The 9658-nt window shown below is 37.4% G+C and overlaps 1 non-coding gene across 1 annotated transcript; it reads right to left on the bottom strand.

Annotated features, from left to right (window-relative positions):
* Window positions 1-591: 591 nt before the first annotated feature.
* TRNAL-CAG lies at window positions 592-672 on the bottom strand. Its single transcript has one exon. It is a non-coding gene; the product is annotated as a tRNA-Leu (tRNA).
* Between the last annotated feature and the right edge of the window lie 8986 nt (window positions 673-9658).

Genomic DNA, 9658 nt, shown 5'->3' with positions numbered 1-9658 from the left:
TCCGGGTCGTGACATGAAACTTCTAATCAATGTCACAAAGATACTAAAGGAATAAAATGATACTAAAGGAATAAAATGATATTTGTTAAGAAATTCACTATATGTCACTTATCATTATCTTCCAAGAAGAGAAGAAAAATTCTAAACTAGCTTCATTTTCGATTTCTCATTAAATGTCATTCTAAAAACAACAAAAACGCTCTAACATGCTCTTCTAATCAGCTCGGGCTAAAATAAATATCGTTGAAACTTCTAATCAATGTCACAAAGATACTAAAGGAATAAAATGATATTTGTCAAGAATGGGATTCGAAAACTTCTAATGAATGTCACAAAGATACTAAAGGAATAAAATGATACTAAAGGAATAAAATGATATTTGTTAAGAAATTCACTATATACCACTTATCATTATCTTCCAAGAAGAGAAGAAAAATTCTAAACTAGCTTCATTTTCGATTTCCCATTAAATGTCATACTAAAAACAACAAAAACGCTCTAACGTGCTCTTCTAATCAGCTCAGGCTAAAATAAATATCGTTGAAACTTCTAATCAATGTCACAAAGATACTAAAGGAATAAAATGATATTTGTCAAGAATGGGATTCGAACCCATGCCCTTTCGGACCAGTACCTGAAACTGGCGCCTTAGACCAACTCGGCCATCTTGACAGTTGTGTACGCTTTCATCAAATAATATATATGTATCTTATTTACCATATGGCAAATATTTTCTACTCTTATCTATATAATTTTTCCTGTGGTAATGCTTAAAGCATTTCCTAGCTCAGTAGTTGTGGGCTTGAAATGAAATCAGAGTTGATAAGAGGTTTAATATATTTCGTTATAAATATATGAAATCTAGGATTTATTGTGGAAACTTTTATAATCTGATCTCTTCATTTGGCATTATATTGTAATATGATATGGTTCAAAAGTAATAGGATTTACAATTCCGTTCCCATTATTACACTGTTGAGTAGTGGTTTTATTGCCTTCAAATAGTGTTGTTGAAAACCAAGTCATATAAACCACATAAAATGGATACCAAATCCTATTACTGCAATTCACATTCTTGACCAAATCAATAATTTCACACATATTTTGACTCAGATTAGTTGAACTTTAGGGACTTGGGTTCTCCACGAACATTTTTAGTGCAATACATTAGTAAAAGAAAATTAATTAATATTTCTTTAAGGAACATACAAAAATCAAATATGACAAGTAAAAGAGATCGGATGAAGTATTAATTAAATTAAAATTGTTAGAGCTATCTTAAGTCGTACAAATGTATTTGATTTAAACTTTATAAGCTCAAAAAATCGTCTAGTAGGGTGTATATGTCACGCCCCAAACCTGAAGAGGCATGGCCAGCACTTGGTGCCATACTCGGCCCGAGCGTACCACTCTGTAACTGTGAACTCTAGAGGGGTAACCCTCAACTTAGGCCGATGAGGCCATATTCTGAATAAAAAAATAAAAAAAAGGCCATATTCTGAATCAACTGAAAATAACATCTACAACCAGCAGTACCAAACTAAACATCTACATATGGCTGGTAAGGCCACAATACTGATATAAAAAATGTACAGGACTCGTCTACAAGCCTCTAGGGATAACTTCACTGTATCATGGTCGGGACAGGGCCTCGACCTACCCATCAAACCCGTATATATAAAATGGACTCCAAGGTATAGACCTGGTAACTCCGAGGAAGTGGAGTTTACCAACCAAGCTGATGTTTGACTTTGTCTACTAGGAAGCTCTATCCAGTTGTCTATCAGGACCTGCAGGCATGAAATGCAACGTCCCCAGCAAAAGGGACGTCACTACGAAATAATGTACCGAGTATGTAAGACAACAGAATAACTAAAAGTTAAAACTGAACTGATAATATAACAACTGAAAGTACCTGGGAGTCAAATATAATTTGAAAGTATGCTTACCTGCTGATACTGACTCATCTCTCATAATATAGTAAGTAAAATAGTTGTCCGGCCCTACAAGGCTCGATATGTGCAACTGCTCTGCCGTAGTAGGCTCGCTCATAGGCGCTCGGCCATACTAGGCGCTGTATCTCGGTCATTCTGGGCTAGCTCATAGGTGCTCAGCCATAGTAGGCTCGGTATATAACTTACCATCTTATCAGAGGTTGCCCAATAGGGGCATGCCCATCGATTATAGCTCGATGGTGGTAAAAATACTGTAATATTGTATATATATGGACTATCTGCTCTCTTGGCTGAAAGAAGACAAAACTAAACTAAAAATGAAGTCCCGATAAGGGAGAATGCTGTAACTTATGAGACAGGCCAATGTACACAAATTCACGAATATGAACTTCTCTTTATGTCTCGTTATCAAACACATGTAGTTACTGGATCATGCCAAAATGAAGAAAATGTTTTGCCTTAACATGCCTTAACTCCGTTGAGTCCTTAATACCTTCCAAGAAATTCTTCAAACAACTCAGCTCAATCTACCAAAGCATAAGGAGATTCAAAATCAGTGTTGTGTAAAGGCTAAGTCCGCAACTTAAATTAGTAACTCGTTTACATAAATTTGGGCAGCATCTCCCCTGTAACAAGGCCCTCCTCCAATACCATATACCAACAACAATAAGAACAAAAAAATATCAACATATATACACTATTTTCCAACCTTATATACATCACAAAATACTATAAAATAGCCTAACACACCCCAATCTCTTCATACACAAGACGACCACCGTAGTAGTGTCAAACAGCCCGAAAATGCTACGACGAATGACCAGCCCACCACTCCACATTTATGTGGTGTTTCTCCACACCCTTCCTCCTCCGAAACTCCATAAAACGGTAATAAAACACGCAATCCAAGAGCAACCCAAAATAGTCCGCTACAAGTGAATAACTCGAACTCACGGCGTCCGATCACCGTCCCGTGAGTTCTTACAATTATAGAACGACTTTCTATACATCTCTAGCAGAAAAAATGGATTAAAGAGAGTAGTAAACATACCTTATTTTTTGAATAAATGAGCTCATATCTTGGTTATTCAAACTCTAGGTTTTACCTCCAACTAGAACTTGAAAAGGAGCGAAAATCAATTAAGGTTTGTGGGCAATTTTTCGAAGGATGTTTGCAGGTGTTTAGGTCTGGATATTTTGTTATAAAATGAGTGTTATATTACAGGAGATAATCCCTCAAATGGGCTCTTTGGCCGACCCGAAATAGCCCCTTTTTGGACTCGCATTTAAGCAAGTAGGTTACACACCTACTTGTCACCTAGCAATCTGCGCAGTCTCGCAAAAACGCATATATCTCTCTACTCCAATGTTATATTGATAAACGGTTTAATGCATTAGAAACTAGGCTCATATATCTTCAATTTGATAGGTATATCATCCCCTAGTTACTAGTATATTGGGAGAAAATCTCAGCTACAACGAACCTAAGTTTCAATACATTTATGAATGTAACTTGTGATGACCTTTTCCAACTTTTGTTCCACAACTCGCTTGATTTCAAATCATAACACACGACTATCATACGACTAAAATAACTCATAACTTTATCTCCTTATAATGTTAAGCACCCTATTCTCACCCCAAAAGTACTTGTTATAACATTCCCAACTTATCGCATTCGACGAAACTTATTTCTTCAATTTGTTTAGCTTCTAAGCCTTTCAACCCTCTTAGTACTTGTTTCCGTGATCTTAAAGATTTGTAACCTCCAAGGTAATATGATTAACTTACTTTATGTACTTTCAAATATAATCTCCTTTCTAAACTTACATCAATTGACTTACGACGTACTCTCACGTACGAAAACATGGGGTGTAACATCATTCCCCCTTTGGAACATTCGTCCTCGAATGTTGACTGATGTGCGTATCAGTATCTTAATCTGTAGCTGTTACGAATACTTTAATATTGTCCTTGTCATCTAGGCAACTGTTCTATAAATAAATCCAAACGCCCAGGCATTCCCCCCTTTAGGCCTCTTTCTCACACCACTACATGTCATCGGAATTCTTCCAATCTCGTAATTGTTGTTATCTTCTATCATGCAGCTTGTACAACTTTGTCCTTGTACAGGAACCTATGCGACTCTTCTCTCCTATTTCCTCCGGCTTGTAGCCAATCTCTAGGCCTTACTTTGTGAATATATACAGAACTATGGCAAGCTATTCCTCCCGGTATATATAGGTGTACTGAAGTTCTTCGCTCGGTACTTTGTCGAACTTACGACCATTGCTATATCTTGTTTCGTAGCCTTGTATATCTATCCTTATGGCTTTACTACATCAAGGTAGGTTATACTATACCATAACACTTACTTCGGTTTATTATTACTGAGGTTTGCTACCCAACTCCAGGTTACTCTCTCGCTACTTATCCCATATGTATAAATCTAAGTCCTTTAGTTCTTCCTCATTACTATTCATCTTAAGAATGACGGCCTAATCTCATCTCATACTTTGGAACTTTTATCTGCCTATTGTTGATTCGCCTTAATGTTGATCTATAATCTACCGCTGGTAACTTGAAACCTCTTACATAATAAATTGTCGTTAGGGCTCAAGTCTCATCGGGGAACATCTGAAGTTATTTTCCTAATCCACCTAGGGCGATACTATACTTCAATAATCGTATTTCATGGCATCCCAATGTGGTTCACCCTATGTGGGGTATTCTAATCTGGTGCACTTCATAAAATCCCTTTTCTTTAAATCATTACTCAATCAAAGGCCTAAACATTATTCTCTTATCATTTATCACAATTACACTCTTATTCAACTACCAAGGCAGCATTCCATCTTTTCTAAATGCCCCTAGTCTTAAACTCCTTTGAGTTTATTCAAGCTATACTGAGCTTTTTATAACTTATAGAAACCATCAGCTCTCTTGTTTTGATGGGTTTAATCCCGAGGACTTACTTATTCTCGTCACCTTCTCACTCACCTTTTCTTATCCTTACTCATGTCTACCTAAAACCTTGTCGCTCTACCATACTTTAGCTTGCGACCTACACATATCTATTTATACTATTCCAACCTTCCTATAACTTGCTACCACCATAGATTTTCTTATGTTATTCTGGAACCTCAAGTGAGACATCACATCACCTCTAACTCTTATTTACTCTCTTAACTAGACCTCTCGGTACCTGGAAAGCATAGGCTGGAAGATATGCTATTGGCGACACAACTATCATTTCTGGATAGTGAATCACGGCGCTTCTACACCTCTATCTGAAGTCTTGACTATTCACAACCTTATGCACTTGAGTATCTCGTACCTCATTTACCTTTACCTTTCTTACCTTTAAATCTCGCATCGTATCTTCTGTGGCTTTCATAACCTCCCTTCCACATTGGTGGAATTCACATCCACACCTTAAAGCTCTACTATAATACTTGCACCTCTGGTGCATATACAATCCAGTGGGAGCTTCATACTTACTCCTTATGAGGCTGGCACCTTTCTAACTACTTTATCCTAGAGTCGTTATAGAATATGGTTGTTGTACTATCTCTCTTGTACCTCTGATATTAAGAGTGATTTTATAGTGTTTTGAATCATGATATCTATATTTATCTGGGTCTAATAATAAGACTCCTGATTCACTTAACTGATGTAACTCTTTAGTTTCCTCTTCTCTCTTAGCCTTTAAGTAGGCTTAAGCTATCTTCCTATCTGCGGCTCAGGGTATTAGTTGTTACTTTCTCCTTTGGTGGACGCTATGGAACATCCATAATATCATCTTCTAACAATTCAAGCCTTTGTCTGTGAGGTGGACTCAATTCTTTCTTTTAACTTGTATCGGGGTCTCCTATAGCTGTAGGAATGTCAACATATTTGTTGCATGGATAATACTCCGAAATCTTAAGTGCGTTCATAGTGTAACTAACTCTGGGTCATTGATTGAATAATTCCATTCGTGCCTTCTCATCTTTCTTAAAAAGTAAGCAATTACTTTTCCTAGTCATTCTGCCACTTGTTGCATGAGTACTTGGCTTATCTTAGTGCCCACACCTATTGGAATTTCGTGCAACTCATATGATCTCGAATATTACTTTTTTTTACCGTTCATTAGCCACGATAGGTGCCACTTTCTTGTAGAGTGTATACAATGTTGTAGTGAGACTGTTGTAATAAGATCATTTCCTCTTTAGTTCACTATGCTTAGCTTGAAGCCTTCTTCCTTATTTTCTCAGCTAGTCTTTTGTTGCAGTGCTTAGGGGAGACCCTCTGACTCTTGTAAAACTGCGAGCTTATTACATTGTATACCCCACAGGATTTTTGATGTTCTTACTCACCTATCATTATCCTTAGTTACTTACCTCCACGCCCTTATGCTCGTAGGGTTGCTTCTGAATTGAAATTTTGATTGTCTCCCTAGTGGCACTCACTTTTATTTCTGTAACACTTATATTGTACCTTCTACTACCCTAACTCCTATCTGAATATTTCTCAAGGATTACGATGTCGTATCTGCGAGACTGAATTTCCTATGCTGGGTTTCACTACGTTTATCTTGCATGATCTACTGATTTATCTAAGACCTCTTCTCTAGCCATAACTAAGCTCTTCTTGAATCAACTACTAACTACTCGTCAGTACATGCTCATATTCATATTCTATGTAACCTCTCTTGGGTTATCAAATGTGTATTCGCACTTATTTATCAATAACATCTGGTGTGGGAACCCTTACTGCCTCTCTTGACATCGTGCTTGAATAATGTTCTGGAGTCGTAACATATCTATAGGATCTGAATAAATGCAATCTCATTCCTTTTGCCTTTTTACCGCATTCTATCTTTACTATTCCATAGTTACTTGAACTACATAACTCCGACTTACTACCATATCACACCGTCTTCCCCCCTTTAGGGGAGTACTAGCATTTAATGCTATGAATATTTACCTATATATAGTTTACCTCTTCATCTTTGGTGTCTTTTCACGTCTTCACTGGCTCTTATCGCCTTGCGGTAACCCTTCTCTACTAGGGATAACTGAATTCCTTACGCACGAGGGTGACACCTAGTGTAACTGGCACACCTAGTCCTTTAAGCTTAACTTTGCTCAAAGTTTTTTCTTTGGCAGAGCGTCTTCCTGAATGGCCTTTAAAGGTTATTCTTCTGTTGTCTATTTTGTTATTGCTGGAATTGAAATTTTCTTGATGTCGACTATTATTACATCATTCGATCCCTTATTGATGTTCAGTTTATCTTGTTTACTAGACCATGCTGATTTCTCTTACTCTGGGGGTCTAAATTTTTGTTCTAGTAATCACATTGGACTCACCAACTCATTTCTCGAAATGAGGATATGACTTTTGGCCTATACTCTTTTATTGTCTCAAGGCCTATCAGCTCTTGTCTTTTCCTTCACTTGACTATGGAATCTGTCATCATATCATATTTTGATTTACCGTTATCACCCATTTATCACATCTTACTCATAATACTTTATTTACTCTCTTCTTATTCTCCTGCTAATATTTTTGTCTATTACCTTATTCTGAAAACTTCAACAAAACATTCTTTTACTTTTAGCTCCCCTTGCTCTATCTATTGGCTCTTCGGGTCGCCTACCATTCTCTCTTTATTAGGGATGGGAGCCATACAAAGGTAAATATTTATCCCTTCTAGGATTCCACTGCCTTTCTTCTGAAATTTTTCTGGACATTTTAGTATTCATATCTAAATGAACTATTCTAGAGTGCACCATCGGGGTATCTCACACAGAGAACTATTACCACATTTGCAATATCCTTTGAAAATGTCAGCTAATGCTAACAATCTATCCACCAGTTGGGTTACTCTAAGCCCAGCTGGATCATTATATCCCATCCTTCTCTTAAACAATATTTGTTAGCTCCCACAGGGCATAACTAAGATGGGTATGGCTAATTGTACATACTTCAGTTACTGTTGACGGTAACTCAAATACTTATATTTCCCCGCCTGAATTTTAAATACTGATAATCTTCACTAACTGGGTACCTCGTACCCTTCGCCACCTTGCTTCTTTTACTTATTGAAACTTGTATCTACCTTCTGATTCTTTCGTTTCTTTTTACCATATGGGTGGATAAATATTCATGCCTTAAGGATCTTACCAAGAAGCTTACACTTCTTAGTACACATATGATATGCTGAAGACCTCACATTTACTCATCGTAAGCTTGATGAAAAATCGAGTTCTTCTGACTCGACTCTTCTACAGCCACATTCAATCTCTTACCAACTGTGTTTCTAGATGTAGGTAGCGTTGTATTACGAATAAAATAAAAGTTAGGAGTTTGAATCTTACAACTAAGATCTACCACACAATCTAGAGTAAGAAGAAATAGTGACAGTCCTAAATGCCTTGTAGCCTCCTACTTATAAGTGTGGTGCACAACACACTCATAAACAAGACTCTACTAGACACGACTTGTAGACTCCCTAGGATAAAACTGCTCTAATACCAAGTTTGTCATGCCCCAAACCTGAAGAGGTATGGCCGGCACCCGGTGCCATACTCGGCCCGAGCGTACCACTCTGTAACTGTGAACTCTAGAGGGGTAAGCCTCAACTTAGGCCGATGAGGCCTATTCTGAATCATCTGAAAATAACGTCTACAACTAGCAGTACCAAACTAAACATCTACATAGGGATGGTAAAGCCACAATACTGATATAAAAATGTACAAGACTCGTCTACAAGCCTCTAGGGATAACTGAACTGTATCATGATCGGGACAAGGGCTCGACCTACCCATCAAACTTGTATATATAAAATGGACTCCAAGGTATAGACTTGGTAACTCCGAGGAAGTGTAGCTTACCAATCAAGCCGATGTTTGACTTTATCTACTAGGAAGGTCTATCCAGTTGTCTATCAGGACCTGCAGGCATGAAATGCAGCGTCCCCAGCAAAAGGGACGTTACTACGAAATAATGTACTGAGTACGTAAGACAACGGAATAACTAAAAGCTGAAACTAAACTTATAATATAATAACTAAAAGTACCTGGGAGTCAAATATGATTAGAAAGTATGTTTACTTGCTGATACTGACTCATCTCTATCAATATAGTAAGTAAAGTAGATGTACGTCCCTATAAGGCTTTGTATGTGTAACTGCTCTGCCGTAGTAAGCTCGCTCATAGGCTCTCGGCCATACTAGGCTCTGTATCTCGGCCATTCTAGGCTCGCTCATAGGCGCTCGGCCATAGTAGGCTTGGTATATAACTTTCCATCTGATCAAAGGTTGCTCAATAGGGGCCTGCACATCGATTATAACTCGATGGTGGTGAAAATACTGTAATACTATATATATATATATATATATATATATATACTCTCTGCTCTCTTGGCTGAAAGAATACAAAAGTAAACTAAATATGAAGTCCTGATAAGGGAGAATGCTGTAACTTATGAGACTAGGCCAATGTACATAAATTTAGGAATACGAACTTCTCTTTATGTCTCATTATCAAACACATGTAGTTACTGGATCATGCCAAAATGAAGGAAAGGTTTAGCCTTAATATACCTTAACTCCGTTGAGTCCTTAATACCTTCCAAGAAATTCTTCGAACAACTCAACTCAATCTACCACAGCATAAGGAGATTCAATATTAGTGTTGAGTAAAGGCTAAGTCCGCAAC

Source organism: Nicotiana attenuata, unplaced genomic scaffold (assembly GCF_001879085.1).
Source record: "Nicotiana attenuata strain UT unplaced genomic scaffold, NIATTr2, whole genome shotgun sequence".
NCBI lineage: Eukaryota > Viridiplantae > Streptophyta > Magnoliopsida > Solanales > Solanaceae > Nicotiana > Nicotiana attenuata.
The sequence above is the reverse complement of the archived record's forward strand: the minus strand, read 5'-3'. Positions and strand labels throughout refer to the sequence as shown.